Here is a 17,581-nt window from a genome sequence, read left to right as displayed (position 1 = left end):
GCCCATATGTGCCTGTTTGTTTTCCTTAACTCACTTGCAATCCTTGGCCATTGTCATTTTCCAATCCGCTGGCCCTGTTTTGAAAAGTGGATTTCTGAAAGGAATGCCCATCATAGTGCCATTCCCTGTTGAAGCTCAGCAGAGAAATTAGCAGGATGAGGCAGAAGCTGTTCACTAGAATGGCTAATGCTGGAATTGTATTCTGTCAAATTGAAGCTGGCGGAAGTGGTGGTGTGTCCCGACCTGCTGGACAGTCAACAGGGTGCCCAGAATACCTATGAAAAGGCAAGAGACAAGAGATCGGAGAGATGGACAGTAAATCAGTATTCCAATCAAGCTGTCAGATTTTATTTTTTACACAAGCCAATATAAAGGGAAGGTTCATATATATATGAAGGTTTTGGAGGGATAAAGGGGGAACAATCTCAGGGGGTTGGCATCATTTATAAGAAACAGTTTCTCATAATTTCTGGGAAAGGCTAGCTATTGCTGCTGGAATTTTGGCATGATAAAGGGGATCATGAGGAGGTGAAATGGAAAGGAGTTGCTATAGTAACCTACCCACAGGTGAATTTCAAAGGGAGGGGGTTTTGAGATCTAAGTAAGAATGGCTCCTGGCATCAAGATCTATGTGGGAATGACTTCTAATATGGAGATCTCCTGGCATTGAGATCTAGGTGGGGATGGCTCCTGGTAATGAGAGCTCTTGGCATTGAGATCTAAGTGAGGATGGCTCCTGGCAGTGGTGTTTTTGTTGTTGTTTGTTTTGTTGTTGTTGTTGTTTGTTTTGCTTTCTTTCTTTCATTCTTCTTCTTTTTTTTTTTTTTTTGGAAAGCAAAATTCACACCACTAATCTGAATTAAATTTATTGATTGGTCTCATTTGTTCCTGTTATGACTGGTAGGCAACTGGGAATGCAGTGGCAGGGTTGGTGAAAGGTGCAGCAGCAGCAAAGAGACCATACTAGGCCAAACTGTTCCAGTTGGGGTTTATTGAGGGAAAGGACAAATGTGGTGGAAAGAGAAGAGGGGAAGAGAGAGAGAGGTAGGCTGTACTCCCATATATATGAATGGTGACATGGTCGCAGGTAAAGGTGAGCCCAGTGGATCCTTGAAACAAGGTGGCCATTGCCCTGGCAACAGGCATATAGATTGTGCTATTGCCCATGTGATGTCACAGGTCTTGGAGGTCCTGATACCAACATTCTTCCCTTCTTATTATTATAAAGAGAAGGAAAAAGAAGAGAGGGAAACAGATGGTGAAATTGAATGAGGGCACCTTATCTCTTAAACTGCTACCTGCTATCTAGGGGCACTGACAATTTTGGGATGCAGCTGACTGTGACCTCCTCCTGCCCACTGTTCTAAAAGAATAGCAGCCAGCAACCTGATCTGCCCGCCTCATTGAAGAACAAGAAGAACCGGTTTCCAGCCTTCAGGGGAGTGGCTTGGCCTGCCTTTGTATCTTGGGAGAGAGGCATAAAAGATGGAGACTTGAACCAGAAGCCATGTGTTTTTGTGTCTCTCCATGTGTTTTCTCTTGCCCCCATTCCTATACCCATCTCTCTTTCCAGAGAACCTGCTGTTAGAATGTAGGAGCTGGACTCTACATATGGCACCCAAAGAATGTATCCTGCAAGGTAAGCAACAGGTTATTAATTTAGCGCTAACAATGTCATTTATTTCTAATGGATGTTGCTAAAGGAGTGCATACAGATACAGGCTAGACTAAATTAGTGCAGGCCCAGCACTGAGATCAGCTAGGGTGTGACAATGAAATGAAACAGTGAATTAATTTAGTTAGGCATTTGTCCGCAGTCTAAGAACTGCACCAGGCAATACAAATAGGGCATAAAATATATAAAACAAAATAAAAAGAGTAAAAATCAAAAACAAACAAAAAATTTTCTAGAAACATGAAGGAAGAGGAAGAGAAGGAAAATGGATTTGGTTACATTGCAGGCGTGCTTCAATTTCTATGTCTTCGGTGCACATGTACATTTATTTGTCTGTGTTTTGTGTGAATGACTGTTTGTTTCTTTCATTAAAAAGTAAAAATCAGTGAAATTTTCATCTGCTGGGGCCTCTTGAGCAGGCCGCAGGCTGATGTAAAGTGCGTGCAGCAGCAGGCAATGGTGGCGCTCACCTTTAATCCCAGCACTTGGGAGGCCTCGCTCATGGTGCAAGGCACAGGCAGATAATGGCTGCGGCTAGAGGGACCCTGGAACTCTGCGGGCTGCGGGCGAGTGGCCCAGGAGGTAGGGCCTGAGCACAGCAAATTACTCGGCCTTGCCTGGGCAGCAGCAGCGGGCCTGGGTGACCTTCGTGCCTGTCGCATGTGCCATGGCCCCCATGGGCATGCGCTTATTCCCACTGGGGATGGCCGTCTTTTTCTCCCTAAGGCTGGGGAGGACAAGCTGCATGGTGCATGGCCTGCAGTAGCTATGACTCTGGAATAGAGCCAAGCAGCCTCCAGGCATGGGCTGAGGGACTCAGTTTTTCTGCGAGACAGCAGGAAGGAGGTGTCTTCCCCCCCCCCTCCCCACCCGGCAGCTTCCTCCCTGAGTGCTGCACCTGGGCCACAGGTTTTGCAGGTGGCACCTAGTAGCCAGCTTGCAGTTAGTCTAACCATTAAGATTTAACTGCTTAATTAAAACAAAGCATGAGTTTCTGGCCAAGAAATTTGGCAGATTCATACAGATATGATTAAAAATACAATTCAAATATAGCCTTGCCTTATGTGAGGAGTGTTTTGTCTCTGCTTCAGTACAGGAAGCTGGGATCTTAGATTTTTTAATATATTTTATTTATAGAAAATTCTTTTGTTTTATAGAAATATTTGCTTATAAAAATGTTTTGTTTATAGAGAAACAGACCTTTGCTTATGGGTTTTCACAATTTTTTTGAATAAATAATTTTCAAAGGTAATTAAAATAAGTTAATTTGCTAAGACATCTCTTTAAGCTTGCCACAGAAGGACTTAAACCTGATTTCAAGGCAGATATAAATCAACTGGTAAAAGATAGATAATTTTACAGAAAAAAAACTGCTGTAATCAGCTGTTTATGTGTTCACTGACATTCCTTGGTAAAAGTAACATTAATATAGAATCACATTTTTTGCTCTCAAAATAAGGTTTTTTATATCCTTCAATAAAGATATTGATGTGTTGTTAAAATCTTATACAGATATTTTAAAGAAATGTTTTAAGAGCCTAATAAAACGTTTGTTCCTTGCTTCAAGCAGCAATCAAATTAATTATTATTAACAATTGATCTATTATATGGCAAGCCTTTTATGCAAAATTAATAATTGTTATCCAAAAAATAAGTTGTTGCAATTTACTTTATATTTCTATACATACATCCCATGAAGATTATATCAACTATGGGAGTAAAGTTTATATAATTAGATCACATGTTTATTCCTTTAAGTTTCTCCCTGCTTCAGCACAGATAACTGACTTGAGTTCTATAGCAGCTATTTTTGAGATCTTAAATATCAAGCTTTTAAATATATATATATATATATATATATATATATATATATATATATATATATATATATATAATGATTTACCATTGTGTAAAATTGTTCCATTTTTAATACTGCTAATTTTTAATTTTTACAATTGTTTATACAAATGTAATTCAAATTTCAAAGGATATGTTCTCTAAATGACTGTCCTTTAGGTATTTGAAAGCTAATCCAAAGGCTTGAGAGAGAGCCATGGGTGCTAGGAGCCAAACTCTTATATTTTATAATTGTGAGCCTGGAGAGATGGCTCAGACATTAAAGGACAAGCCCATTAAAGGCTAGACCTCATTCATGGAGCATGAAAGTTCATATCCCAGCAACCACATGGTGGCTGACAACCACCTGTGATGAGATTTGACGCCCTCTTCTGGTGTGTCTGAAGACAGCTACAATATACAACATATATATATATATATATATATATATATATATATATATATATATATATATACTCTTTAAAAAGGTGCCTGGGCAAGATCCCTTAAGGCAAGGCACATAAAGTTTGTATCACAAGCAGGCTATATAAAAACATTCAGATGTACAAACATATTTATTGTTTATATCATCAAAAGGGTAATGACTTAAAAAATAATTTTATATTTTTATACACATCAAATTATAAAGATTTGTTCTTGATGTCCTCAATTTCTACTTCTACCATATAATGGTGTTAATTCTAGAGGACTCAATTAATTTTTACAGATAAATGATACTCATATTTCTAATTTAAAAATCAAAATATGTACATATAACTATGATTCATTTTTGGCCATTCTAGTTGCAACTGCTTTAGCAAAAACCAACTGAGAATGCTATGTTTATTTTCTATAATTACATAGTTATTGCTTATGTTATGGTATATGCTTGGTGTTGCAACTTTGATTGGAACGAACAATTGGATTGGCCATTTAATAAATAAAGATTATTCATTTGAGATATCTGACAATTTGATTATTTTCCTCAAAGATGAGGTAATATAAAACATTTTTTTAAAAACAAAACAAAACAATATCTTCTTAAAAAAAGAAAAGGAGAGGGGAAATGGTATCCACATGCATATAATTTGAATTATACTTATATATTTTTAAATTCACTTATTGGCATGGCCATTATCCTCAAGATAGATTAATAATGTTTTTAGATATGCATGAGGTTGTATTTCATAATATGATATTTACAGCCGCTGCATAATGCTCTTTTGATTTTCATAGGTGACTCTTATGAAGAGGTAGATATCCTATTTATAATCAACAGGTGGTTATAGAAACCGTGGCTCAGCTCAGTTAGCAGAGCTGACAATGGTATTAAATGTTTTTCAACCTATAAGTAATACTTTCAATCTTTTTACAATTAGCTTGTATGTTGCAGAATTTGTTCATTTATTGGAAACCTATGGCACATTTAATTTTAATACACCATCAGGAACTTTGTTTTCACTATTGTAAAACAATACCCTAACTGCCTTTCCTTATCTCCAGCTCCTCATTTAGGAGTTGATCCATGTGGCCTTATGCCCAATCATTTTTGACAATTGGATATGTCACTATGCGAAATTAAAAAAATTAGAATTTATACATGTTTGCATTAATACCTGTTCAAGATTTCTTTTCACTTTTCTACATTCAAGAGAAGCCTCTAAATGTAATCAATCATTGTTCACAAGCTTTTTATAGCATGGGATTATCCAAAGTAATTAAGATACACAATGGGCCAATCTACACTGGCAATAACTTTATCTCATTTTGTAACGAATTTGGTTTTAAACATAAAACTGGAATTCCTTATAACCCAACGGGTCAAGGAATTGTTGAGCGTGCACATCACACTCTTAAAAATTAGCTTTTTAAAACAAACTATACCCTTCTAGGTCACCCAAAGCACACCTTGCTTTTGTTTTGTTTGTTTTGGATTTTTTGCAAACTGATGCTAAAGGTCAGTCTGCAGCGGATCGCCATTAGCAACTTGCCACTTATAATTCTTAAGCCATGGTTAAATGGCGGGACACTTTAACTAATGCATGGAATGGTCCAGACCCTGTTTTAATATGGAGAAGATGTTCTATTTATATTTTCTCTCAAAAAGAAGATGGAGCCGGATGGCTGCCAGAAAAATTGATATGATAGGTAAATACAGACCCTGAATCAGCTGGTAAGTATGACTAATTCAATAATGTTCTTAAAGCTTCTTCTCCCATATTGGGAAGATAGGCTGATTTTCCTCTAGCCATTAATTTGCAGGCCAGGTTTTATTCCTGAGCTACTAATTTACAACCAAATTAAATACCATGGGCCCTCCAGAGAAACAGTACAAGCAGTTTTTCCTTTTAATCTCTTATTCTGTGTTTCAAGCAGGTATCTTTCAGATACAGCACTCGAAGGTGGGCTGCTACAACAATAGCTTCCAGGACTCGAAGGTGGGCTGCTATGAAAGCCAGCCAGCTCATATTCACAAGACATTTACTTTACCAGTGGATCTCCAAAAATGGATCTGCATAGAACTCAGATCTATGCATGTTTGTTAATTAAACAAACATGGGCACCAGTTATGAGGTGAGGCAAGGCACTGCAAGGGAAAAAGGAAATGTCCTGCTTCTGAGTTTCCCTGAAAGTAAACCTGGCTGCATAGGGGTCGACATTGAGAGACTGTCCTTTAAAATAATAAGGCAGTCTATTTCCCCTCCCCTGAAAAGGATGTCAATTAATATTTAAGGGAGTCAGAGAACCCACTGTTAGAATGTATGAGCTGGACTCTAGAGCTGACGTTCACCATTGGTATCTACAGGACAGGGCTTGCTGCCACATTTCAAATACTCTGCTGGTTCTTGAATGCCCTGTTTCTACCGAATTACCTGCTCTTCTCCATTCTTGAGAGAGTATCAAGAAGTAGGACCTTCTTCATGTGAGATGTGGCACAGGTCTACCACATCCAATGGAATGTGGCATAGGCGATTAACCTGCTCCTGCCAGTTCTCTAGAGAGTATCAGGAAGTGGACTCTTCTCCATGTCAGATGTGGCATAGGTCTCTGGATGAACGGGGTGCTTGGTCACAGGAGCCAAGAAGGTGGCTACCTCAAACCACAGGGATTCCTCTAACCACAGGACTCCCTGCAGATCAGATGCTCCCCCTGCAGGACATGGGCCCAGGCAGATATAGAGCTTCCCAGCTCCTACTTTGATCATTCTGATGTTCTCTGCATACCTGGATGAGCTCTATTGTAAATCTTCAATTTTATCATAAATATTTTATAATTTCTCTTTCACTTATTTTAGAGTTTTTATGACATAATATTTAACTGTATCATATTCTCTGAAAATACTAAATATAATACTTTTTCTATATATTTCTTAAATTTTATTTCTTAAATAAAGCATGGTTGATCTGGCTGCTTTTTACCATTGCTTGATTTGGCAACCATCTGCAGGTAATTTAAACTTAACAACATGTTTGTAGTATGGAAGCTGTTGGTGTTCATGTTGAGAAACTCTGATATGCCAGCTGATGTTATTTCTGCTGTGTGATGCTTGAATAAGCATGTGGGTGCTGGATTTTTACTGTGAGATGATGATCAACATTTTTACTTACATATTAATTAGAGATAATTTTGTTCAGAATTTTGTTTGGGGAATTCTATTGTAATTTGTGAAGTCATGAGAAATACTCTATGCTCTCCTGGAGTCCCATAGGGAGCAGTCCTGGTGATTTCTCCTTTAGTGTTTGAGAGTATGCTCTGAATGAATTTAACTCTTTTATGCAGTATTTGTGTATTGAGTTGTGTCTATGTGAACTGACCTGATACAATGCAAGCTGCTATGCTGATGTTTGAAGCAATCTTCCTATTGGAGATTGATACTTATGTGCATTACCTGGACAACAAGGAGAAGAGATAATTTCTCTTTCCAGCCTATTCTGGGAGACTCTAGTGAGCAGAGACTTAACAATAGTGTCAGGAGTTGTCTGGCTCCAGAATATCACAGAGAATCACATCAGAATGCTACACAAACATCATGGCTTGATATGACCTCCAAGAATTCATTTGGGAGATGTACTTAAGTTTAGTCACCCCAGTCACTGAGATATCCCATAGCTCCTGTGTCAAGGACTTCCTAAGGCACACAAGAAGGAAGGTCGTGCCCACTGGTGGCCTTCTCTGATGGAATCCTCATCAACCATCACATGATGGTTACCTGGAATAGGTCACCTTAGCATTAACTTTAGTTTAAGCTTCCAAAATGACCCACTGGCCTAAATTAAATTTGTGTCTAGAATTCTCAAAAATAACTAATGTATGTACAGCCATTTTAGTGCATTATTCTAGATTTATTTATTTTTATTTGCATAGGTGTTTGCCTACATGCATGTTTACGTACCCTGTCAACCTTGCCCCTGCACTCAGTGGCCAGGGTAGGGTGTTAGATCATTATAAGCAGGGTTTCAGATACTTATGGAGTCCAATGTGGGTCCTAAGCATGAAACCCAAGTCCCCTTTTACTGAATGTTCAAAGGTCCCACCAGTCTAAACTTACTCTGACAGAACTACTCAAATTATTTCTGACATGTCTGCTCAAGAAAATGCCATGTGCAATTCTAGAGTTGCTACTTTCCTGTGTGTTGTTGTTGTTTGTTTTTCCTTTCTCAGGTCATTCTCTTAGTCGTGCCAAACTGAAGTGTGAATAACAATATAGCTTGATCCCCCTGATGGTGCACTCAGGATTCAGTCCTTTCAAGAGTTAATTCTGGAAATTTAGACTGACATATGAAATCCAGAGTTGCTCCAGTTTTATAAAACAGGGAGCCACATGGATGCTAGCAAATGAAAACATAAACTGATTATCTCAATTCCACATACATAATTTGGATTTTCCTAACTTTTCACTCACCAGATATGTCTATACTGTCTTCAAATAGTATGCCTTAACTTCTTAAACCCTATTAGAAAGTAGCCAGATTTGGATCAAGGCTTTAAAGTCAGTTCCCCAAGCCTGACAACCTGAGTTCAATAGCCTTTACCCATATGTTGTTAGGAGGGAACCACCTTCTGCATGATCACCTTTGCCCTCACATGTGTGAGCATTCATCCCAAGAACAGCTAAATACCTGTAAGAAAATTGACTTTGAATAAGATCATGTTCTCTGTACGTGTTTCTATCTGTTCCCTTGCCATATGTATCTGTGAAGTCAAACTACAATTGAGAAAATGTCCCCATCTGACTGTTGGCATGGCTGTGGACACATTATCGTGATTAATGACTGATGTGGAAAAGAAGGAAACAAAACAAGTTTCTTAGATAGCTGTAAAGCAAGGTTTTGGGAATATGAACATGAGGTTTGGTGGTCAGAAAGACCAGGCCTAGTTGAGACTAGCCAAAACAAACATAGCAGTCCTTGAAAAGGATCCCCGAACCCCTCCTCTTGATAAATTCCGAGAAGGAAATATGTCTTCCTAATCTTCTTCTAGACCACCCAGTTTTTCCCCCTCTAAGGAACTTAACAGCCTGTCTCTTTCTCAAGTACTTTTTAAGGCCAGGTGCAGAGAAGGATGAGCAAAATTTACTGACTTAGCCAAGAATGCCCCCTTGAGTAAACCAACCAATGCCTGAAGAGATCCTTTGTCTTGTATTTCACCAATCAGAGTAAGCCAACTAGCCATGTTACTGTGGACTGCCTTCTACAAAGTGTAAAAAGTGTGTGCTTTCTTTTTTCGGGGTTGTTGCCTATTCCTCTGAGGAGGAGCAAACCCACATGGATGGCTCAATCATCAATCAATCAATAAACCTCATGCTTTTACAATGATCTTTCATCACGCTCTGGTCTGTGTGGTTGAGCACCTGATCTGAAACACTGGAGGTTCTCCTGAGTTACAACAGAAGCTTCTTCCTCACTCTGGAAGATGCCATCCCTGGACAGGTGGTTCTCTGTGGTGTAAGAAACTTGAATAAGCACCCCATGAGGAGGAATCTGGGTTCCTCCATGGGCTCTGTTTCAGGGTCTGCTTTCTGATTACTGCCCTGCTTGAGTTCCTGCCCTAAGTTCCAGTGAACTGCCAGCTGGGAAAGAAAATCTTGGAAAGAAATTCGTTTCCAAGTAGGAAATTTCCTAGTCCTACTGAGCATGGATGCCAGAGAGGAACTCTGTCTCCTCTTCTCCTATGAAGTGAGCACTCCTGCTTGAAGGAAATAGGAAGGCATGACTGAGAATCCTGTCCAGACACTAGTCCTGCTGGGGATAACCTCTGAAAGGGATCTGTGTATTCATGGAAAAATGGGCATCTATCTACTCTCAAATTTTAACTCTTCTCTTAAAGGATTTTAGAGACTGGTGTGTGTGTGTGTGTGTGTGTGTGTGTGTGTGTGTGTGTGTGTGTGTGTGTGACAGTAGTCTTGGAGTCTATTAGGATGGATATCAGATCTCTAATGATGTGGATTAAGGGAAAGGTATGTTCATCTGATTAAGAGAATGGGATTCACCTCTTGGTGTGGCTGGTTACCAGACCTTGTGAACAGCTCTAAGAATGAATGTTACTTACTGTCCCTAAGAGTTAGTTCAGCTGGGGCTGTCAGTCACCTGGCAAAGGGACAACCACTCCAGCAGACTCATTTTCTGAAGCCATGCAGAGTAGATAGGAAGTTAACCTCTAGCATGATGTTGTCCCCTTTACTCTCAGAAATATCACCCTTTGACTCCTCAGAATCTTGTAGAGCTTTCTTCCTACAGCACAACAGGACCTGCTCAGAATAGTGTATCTTCTCAATTTTCTGCTTCCTATCTTTCCCCAACCCTAAGCATGCCTTTTTTTTTTCTAATTCCCTTGGCTTTCTTGATGTATCTCTATAGCTGTGTAACCCTCCACTGCCTGCCTCCCCTGGAGTTGTACCCTTGGAATTGAATAAAAGGTGTCCTTCTGACTCCATTTCTCAATTTATTTATTAACAAGTCTAAGAAGTCAAAATAAGGAACTCCAATTTCCTCAGTACCAACTGGCATGCAACACAAGTGTCCCCACAAGTTTCAGTGATGGCATGAACTTTATTCTCTAGGAGTATACAGACATGGAATGAATTTTAGCCACATGTTATCCTTAGTGGTGACAACTATAATATTTTAAATAACATGGTGTTATGACAAATGATATTCATATCCATTGGATGGACTTCTAGGCATGGTCTGAGTGCACATTATAATACAAACTAATTGAAGATGATATTTAGCCAGTCAACGTATAAGTGCTCCACATAATTTCCAAAGTGTGGGAGAACAGACTTTTCCACATTGTCTTGTCAGGAATATAATTTTTCCATGAGTTCTCTGGTGTAAACTATTAACATAAAATATAGATTTTTTGATTTTGAAAGAATACCTTCAACATTCCCTTACAGACATGTGTTTACAAGGTATGCTATTGTACCAATGGAAAGTATAGCAATGGAACTGAATTGCTTCATCTCCTTCAGTCCTTTCTCTAGCACCTTCATCAAGGGACCTTGTGCTCAATCCAATGGTTGTCTGAGAGCATCCACCTCTGTATTTTCAGGAACTGGCAAAGCCTTTCAGGATATAGTTATACAGAATACCATATGAGGAACAACAATATGAACCAACTAGTAACCCCAGAGCTCCCAGAGACTAAACCACCAACCAAAAAATACACTTGGAGGTACCCATGGCTCCAGATGCATATGTAGCAGTGAAAGTCTTATGACTTCAATGAGATGCCAGGCCCTTCGTCCAGAGAATGTTCCATGTCCCATTATAGGGGAATGCCAGGACAGGGAAGCAAGAGTGGGTGGGTTGGTGAGCATGGAGGGGGGTTGGAATAAGGTGTTTTCATAGGGGAGAGCAGGATAGGGGATAACATGAAATGTAAATAAAGAAAATATCTAATAAAAAAGAAATGAGAAAAAGAACCTAAATTGCTGTCATTTGGGCTCTGGTGAGATAAGATTTTAACACACCCCTGTCCTGGATCTCTTTGTTGATATAAAACACAAACATTAGAATTTTACAACATTCAATATGGTGCCCTATAAACCAAGTCTCCTGTAAATATGGATGAGTAAAGACCTGACTAGGCTTATCAAACATGAGAAAGAAAACCATAGATAAGAAGCAGTGTGAGGTGATAAACACAAGGCTCCTGGAAGGAGCTACCACGTTCATAGACTGGTAGACAAGTTGGAATGCAAGTTGGGAAGAGAGATTGGAATTTCATAGGTTCAGAGCCATTTATCATGGACAGGTTTTCAACTTCAGAAACAGACATTCCTTGACACACTCTGCACTTGAAATTGCCTCTTAGATAATAGCTTCATAGAAGCTATTAGTTTTGAATTAACATCTTATGATGAGAAACAAAATCCCTTTGAAGCTATCACCATAGCAGACTACTAGCTTTCACCAAAGCAACAGCTAAGAATGTCATCAGATAGTGTCATAGACATATATAAGCTTCTCTCCTGCTCTGCACAATGTTTGATAAGACAACAATGGCATGAACTAAGAGTTGCAAACACAACAAAGCTTCCCCTTACTATGGCTTCATGTCTGTGACATTTTGATGCTGATATGCTCTAAATGAAATTCGTAAATGCAATTCTAAATTTCAGGCATTTGAATTTGTCAGTTTAATTCTGTATTCACCTTAGTTAAAATGTTCAACTTACTCTATTTGTGCAAAAAGAAACAGGGAGGACAGGGACAAAAGATATTTTCATACATAAATTTTATCAGAGTTTTGTGGTGTGAGAATCAGTGCATACAGAACAGCACATCACTAAAAACTAAGCAGGAGGTGCAGTCTGGCAAAATAAGCCTTTCCTTCAAAGCTCATGAGCTTACTACTGTTCACCTGGTGGATCTCTCCACAAGAAAGAGCTGAGTGAGTCCATTAAGCTTATGTAACACAAGCTTAAATGTGAAATGGAAAGCTCTTAAAAAATAAACTATTTAAGCTTCTAAATCAAGATTGTGCATTTTGTGCTGAAACTTAAATATGCCAGTAATGCCAAGTGCTATTTTACAATAATCATAATCATATTCAATTTTCAAAGGGAAACATTTAAAAGTGCATTTCCTTCACCAGAGCTGAACCATACCCCTACTTCAAAATCAGTATTCCAGCTTTGCTCAGGATGAAGTGAAGGTAGAGTAGCAGTCAGGAAGTGCTCTATGCTTCACAAGTGCTGTCTTCAATTATTATAAATCCTTAATCCAGCCCTTGATAGGCAGGTGTAGAAGAAATTGATTATTTCAAATGTTTTTGTCTCATGAAAATTTGGAATATAAGAAATGTAAGCATCTTTATTTATTTTGCAGAGATATGGGACCTTATTTATATCAGTATTCAATTTAGGGCAAGGAAAACAGTTACAGGATGTCCATAAAAATAGTAAATGGTTATTAAAATGTAATCACTGATGACAACTGCAAAGTCACTGACAAAGGCTAGTTTAAGTCATGATCTAAGTAAGTCCTATGAGTTCTTATTTTGCTTTTAGTGAGCATTGTTTGTGAAGGACACTGAGACTTAAATTTGACCTAAGCCCACCAAAGTCTGAATCCCTAGTGTCATGTGTAGTGTAAGAACTTCACTGTCCATGGCCAAAGGTAACTTAGCAACCTTTCTTCCAAATGTCTTTGAAACTCTGCCTAATTATCATCAAATGCTAGTGAGACAACTAAGAGTTGCCAGTTGAAGTGTTCCTAAGAAGCATAGTCACAAATAGACCTTTACTTCAGCTTCTGTTATTACACTGTTCCATTTTGAAGGAGAAGATCTCCTGAGGTTTTTGTCCCTTAAAGGGCTATTTCCTCTTTGGCCTAGACTTCCAGTACTATGATTGTGTATAGGACAATCAATCATTTACTTCAGAGAAATGAATCTGAATATTGACTTCTACGACTCAGACACCCATGACAAAGAACATCAGTGACCATACCAAGAGTCTTAGCACAAAATGAAGACATTCAAGAAATGCAATTCAGATTTCTGGTGTGAATTTCGTTTTCAAAAAACAAAACAAAACAAAATAACACAACCACTACCCCCAACTTCAATTTGACAGTGTACAGTTCCAGTACTAGAGAATCTCATGAACAGCTTCTGCCTCCTACTGCTGATGTTCCTGCTGAGCTTCATTAGGGAATGGCACTGTGATGGGAATTCCTTTCAGAAAACCACATTTCAAACAAGGACTAGATGATTGGAAAATGACAATGGCCAAAGATTGCAAGTGAGTTAAGGAAAATAATCAGTGGCATAGGGGCAGGAAGAAAAACCAAATCAAATCCAAAACAAAAACAAAAACAAAAAATAATACAATAAAAACAAAAACAAGCAAAACTACAAAAACCAAAAACAAAACAACAAACAAAACAAAAATTGAAAAAAAAATCAAAAATCCCACAACAGAAACAAACAAAACAATAAAAAAAAACACAAACACACAAAACAAACAGAAAAACAAAACTAAAATAAAAACACTAACAAAATGACAAACATCAAAATCAAAACCAAAAATATAAACAAAAAACAATAAATAACAACAAAACAAAACCAAAAACACAAACAAAAAAAACAAAAAATGAAATCAAAACCACAAAACACAAAACCAAAAAACATAAACAAACAGAACAACAAAATGAAACACCAAAAACAAAAAAACAAGAAAAAAACAACAAAAAACCAAAAACCAAACACCAAAAAACAACAAAACAAAAAGACAAACAAAAACAACCTATGAACCAAAACACAAAAAGACAAACAAAAACAACAAAGAATTAAATACAAAACACAGACAAATAACACCACAAAACTCAAACAAAAAAAAAAACAAACAACAAAAATATATCAAAAACAAAACAAAAAAAAAAACAAAACAACTTTAAACAAAACACCAATTCATTGACTAAATCCAGCATTAAACTGTTTCTTGAACACAGAGTCTACAGTGGGATAAATAGGAGCAGTTTCTAGGCTTGTGGTAGTTGCATGTAACCTAGAGATGACATTAGGGAATCAGTTCCACTTCAAATGATAGGACTATAATGAAGAGAATGGAGATCATCCAATCAGACAGCTCAGTACCTGTTTTAAATCTCTTCAACTCATCCTACTTGAGGTAAATTAGAAACAAGGATGGAAAAGTACAGGGGTGGGGACCATAGCAGCGAAGTGGATGTTGTTAGAGTAAGTGATTGTGCAGGATGTCCAATACCATCCTCTTCCTGAAGATGGGCATGTGCTTCTGAGAAAAGGTTACAGGCTGATCTCTAGGGATGTAATCTGCACATTGGCAAGTAAACATTACAGAATCACTCCCATTCAGTTGCTGAGGAATGCCTTTGATGTCACACTGTATTGTTTCCACTCCAAGGTATCCAGCTCAATGTTCCTTAGTGTCTTGCTCTCATTTTGTAAATATTGGCAGATGTTTTCACAGATCGTCTTCCCTGTCTGTCCCACCAGGCTCCAATGTAATCTCCTGTGAATAGGGACCAAGATAAGCTCTTTTTCAAAGATATTGATTGCTCAAGTCTATCACTTCACAAAACCATAATTGCTATTATTTATCTTGCAGTAAAAAAAAAAAGTGTTGAACACATGAAGAACCAGATAGCCTTGGTTTTCATTTCACTCAACCAGAAGAGTCATGTAGAAATTGATGATCTCATCATTGAACCAATGATGATTCTCCAGTGTCTGAATATCTCTTTGGGTAATTTACAGTGTGAATCGGTTGTTGCTTAGAATTTCCTCTAGGGGTCCTGGAACCAATGCATTCTTAATTTCCTTCTCCATTTCCTCCACTATATCAAGGATTTGATCCACATCTCGGCCATTTTCTTGGTCTCTGAGAGGCTTTTACTCTGCTGCAAGTACTGTCATATTGTTGCGGAGTAAACTATCTCCTCCACCATTATCCAGGATGATTTGAACCGGTGATCCCCATAAGTTGGGCTCCAAGTTGTTCCTTCTTCCTTCAAGGTTTATAGAACCTTTCCTCTGTGTAACAGATTTCTCCTCTGCAACCACTTCTCTCTCTTGTCTACTTAAAGATACTATTTTATGGCAACAATAGTGGGTGGTTCTGAATGTCTCAGAGTTATATCTGATCCATGACCATGCCCTGACAGGCCACCTTGGATCTTTGAGGTGTTTGAAAGGATTGGGTGATGCCTCTGTGGGTCAGACTTCACATGATGGTCTTATTGAAGTAACCTTCTATCCTTTTCCTTTGGGGGCCTTTGTTCATTTTCCTCCATCATGGAATAGGAACTCTTGAGACCCTTTAAACCATCAGCAGGCTTCTTCTCAGTTTCAGCCTGCTCTGGAGGATCTTTGGCACACTCTAGGGCTTAGAGATGTCTTGGACTCTCTTCCTAGGGTTTCTATACCTGACCTCTGCATGGCTGTTCTCTCTGAAATGCTAGATCTTGTTACTCCTGAGGGGTCTTCTTCTGAACATTGCTGGGCTCTTTAAAGACCATCTCTGTTCCATCCTGCCACTCTCATTTGGACCTTGTCCCCAAGCTTCATGCTCTGTATCTGTCCCACTTTCTTCCTGGTATTTCCACCTTCGCCCTTTTTCTGCAGCTTCTGGCTTCATCTCCATCCCAGGCTGTTTAGATTGCCACATGGAGAACTGCTTGGACCACTTTCTCCAATGTGTTGGGTCTGGTATAGTACTCCCTTCCCAATTTCCAAGAAAAAGCAGTTATATGCCTAGCTCCAGGTGGGTACTGAGTGGTTTTCCCTGGTGTGTGAATAATCACTCTTTCCAGTAAATGTTTGGTCCAAGGTCAGAAACATATTAGGCTCAGAATAGCTCTTCTTTATAAACAAAGCAGACTGTGCACATCAGGGTCAGCCAAAGTATGGAGATATTTAAGCTGGCAATAATGGAAAACAATTGGTGAATAGTCAAATGTTGGCACTTCACCAGGGTCCACTCTGGGAAACCCCAAGGAATTCTAAGAGTATATATATCCTCAGAAGTATCCTTCCAGGGTGCTGTAACCAATTAAATACCTAAAACTTCAAAATCAAACTACTATTCCTAGTAAACCACTAGTAAGACACCAGGCATAAACCTAGCATCTAAAACTTTGGAGGCAACCTCACAAATGATGTCTAACCCAGGGGGTTGCCCCTAGCCACAGCCCTCAAGGTCCCATAGCTGGTTGTGATGTCACCTGAAAGAACACAAATCAATGTTCTTGGAGGGTTAATGCCCGCCCCAAACCCAACTGGGGCCAGGATTTCAGAGAGTTCCCTATTCAGAGTGGGAATTTGTAAGGAATGAATACATATCTCAGTTCTCTTTGACAGAGTATCCCTTGACAAGGAAACATCACTACTTCTGTTACAATCCTAGCAATAACAAAAGCCCTGAATTCCTCTTTATAAAACAGTAGGAAGAATTCAATGGTAGCTGCAGTTACAGGGGTATGTGTTTCTAGTGGGTCCTGGGATCTGAACTCCAGCTGCCATGATCAAACAGCAAGCACTTTAACCACCTTGATCATTTTTTGATCTACTTTCAAAAGTATGGAGATATTTTTACAAAAATGTGAGAAATTAGTTGAGACATCTATTGTTTGTTTGTTTCCAATGAAAATATTAACAAATCATGCAAATGTATTTATACCAATATTTTATTGTAAGGAAAAAAGGACTTTTTTTTTTCTGTAAAATGATTGAATTTTTCGTGATTGTTATTTCCCCAGGTATCATTTTGTTTGTACCAGACTTCTTTCTCTTCTTTCTAATTACATCTTGGAGGGGTTTGTTCCCAGTAAAAGAAAAAAAATTGAAACTACCACATTGGTGCTGCATTGCTGCATCATGTAAAATTATGGTTTGAGGAAAAATTAATTGTGCTAGGCTTGTAAAAGTAAAATTGATTTTAATTTACATAAGTCATGAGGAAATTACTGTATCTTAAATGTACCCTATCTCAGCCTGAGATGGACCACTTCCTGGTACAGTTGAACTAATCTTAAAACAATTGCTGAATCAGTGCCTCAGCTATTCCTTCAAAGCAAAGGG

At 38.5% G+C, this 17,581-nt stretch overlaps 1 pseudogene; it reads right to left on the bottom strand.

The window, feature by feature from the left end:
* Positions 1–14,714: 14,714 nt before the first annotated feature.
* On the bottom strand, positions 14,715–16,169 carry LOC127675742 (sentrin-specific protease 2-like; annotated as a pseudogene).
* Between the last annotated feature and the right edge of the window lie 1,412 nt (positions 16,170–17,581).

The sequence above is a fragment of the Apodemus sylvaticus genome, chromosome X, assembly GCF_947179515.1.
Source record: "Apodemus sylvaticus chromosome X, mApoSyl1.1, whole genome shotgun sequence".
NCBI classification, from domain to species: domain Eukaryota; kingdom Metazoa; phylum Chordata; class Mammalia; order Rodentia; family Muridae; genus Apodemus; species Apodemus sylvaticus.
The sequence above is the reverse complement of the archived record's forward strand: the minus strand, read 5'-3'. Positions and strand labels throughout refer to the sequence as shown.